General features: G+C 58.0%; 1 pseudogene; it reads right to left on the bottom strand.

The window, feature by feature from the left end:
* Nucleotides 1-1161: 1161 nt before the first annotated feature.
* LOC126402349 (chitinase-3-like protein 1) overlaps nt 1162-1632 on the bottom strand; it is a 7841-nt pseudogene continuing 7370 nt past the window's right edge.

The raw sequence follows: 1632 nt of genomic DNA, 5'->3' as shown, positions 1-1632 counted from the left end.
GGAGCTGCTGTTGTTGGAGCTGCTGTTGTTGGAGCTGCTGTTGTGGGAGTTGCTGTTGTGGGAGCTGCTGTTGTGGGAGCTTCAGTTGTGGGAGCTTCAGCTGTGGGAGCGTTTGTTGTGGGAGCTGCAGTTGTGGGAGCTGCTGTTGTTGGAGCTTCAGTTGTGGGAGCTTCAGTTGTGGGAGCTCCTGTTGTTGGAGCTGCTGTTGTTGGAGCTGCTGTTGTGGGAGCTGCAGTTGTGGGAGTTGCTGTTGTGGGAGCTGCTGTTGTGGGAGCTGCAGTTGTGGGAGCTTCAGTTGTGGGAGCTTCAGTTGTGGGAGCTGCTGTTGTTGGAGCTGCTGTTGTGGGAGCTGCAGTTGTGGGAGCGGCTGTTGTGGCAGCTGCAGTTGTGGGGGCGTCTGTTGTGGGAGCTGCAGTTGTGGGAGCTGCTGTTGTTGGAGCTGCTGTTGTTGGAGCTGCAGTTGTTGGAGCTGCTGTTGTTGGAGCTGCTGTTGTTGGAGCTGCAGTTGTGGGAGCTGCTGTTGTGGGAGCGGCTGTTGTGGGAGCGGCTGTTGTGGGAGCTGCTGCTGTGGGCGTGGCTGTTGTGGGAGCGGCTGTTGTAGGAGGTTCTGTTGTAGGAGGTGCTGTTGTGGGAGCTGTAGTTGTGGGAGCGGCTGTTGTGGGAGCTGCTGTTGTTAGAGCGGTTGTTGTGGGAGCTGCTGTCGTGGGAGCAGCAGTCGTGGGAGATGCAGTCGTGGGAGCTGCTGTTGTGGGAGCAGCAGTTGTGGGAGCTGCAGTTGTGGGAGCTGCTGTTGTTGGAGCTGCAGTTGTGTGAGCTCCTGTTGTTGGAGCTGCTGTTGTTGGAGCTGCTGTTGTGGGAGCTGCAGTTGTGGCAGCTGCTGTTGTGGGAGCGGCTGTTGTGGGAGCGGCTGTTGTGGGAGCTGCTGTTGTGGGAGCTGCAGTTGTGGAAGCGGCTGTTGTAGGAGCGGCTGTTGTAGGAGGTGCTGTTGTGGGAGCTGCTGTTGTGGGAGCGGCTGTTGTGGGAGCTGCAGTTGTGGGAGCTTCAGTTGTGGGAGCTGCTGTTGTGGGAGCGGCTGTTGTGGGAGCTGCAGTTGTGGGAGCGGCTGTTGTAGGAGGTGCTGTTGTGGGAGCTGCAGTTGTGGGAGCTGCAGTTGTGGGAGATTCAGTTGTGGGAGCTGCTGTTGTTGGAGAAGCAGTTGTGGGAGGTGCTGTTGTTGGAGAAGCAGTTGTGGGAGGTGCTGTTGTGGGAGCGGCAGTTGTGGGAGCTGCAGTTGTGGGAGCTGCTGTTGTGGGAGCGGCTGTTGTAGGAGGTGCTGTTGTGGGAGCTGCTGTTGTGGGAGCTTCAGTTGTGGTAGCTGCAGTTGTGGGAGCGGCTGTTGTGGGAGCTGCAGTCGTGGGAGCTGCAGTCGTGGGAGCTGCTGTTGTGGGAGCTGCTGTTGTGGGAGCTGCTGTTGTTGGAGCTGCTGTTGTTGGATCTGCTGTTGTTGGAGCTGCTGTTTTGGGAGCTTCAGTTGTGGGAGCTGCTGTTGTGGGAGCTTCAGTTGTGGGAGCTTCAGTTGTAGTAGCTGCTGTTGTGGGAGCGGCTGTTGTTGGAGCGGCTGTTGTTTGAGCGGAAGTTTTGGGAGCGACAGTT

This window comes from Epinephelus moara, chromosome 16 (assembly GCF_006386435.1).
Source record: "Epinephelus moara isolate mb chromosome 16, YSFRI_EMoa_1.0, whole genome shotgun sequence".
NCBI lineage: Eukaryota > Metazoa > Chordata > Actinopteri > Perciformes > Serranidae > Epinephelus > Epinephelus moara.
The sequence above is the reverse complement of the archived record's forward strand: the minus strand, read 5'-3'. Positions and strand labels throughout refer to the sequence as shown.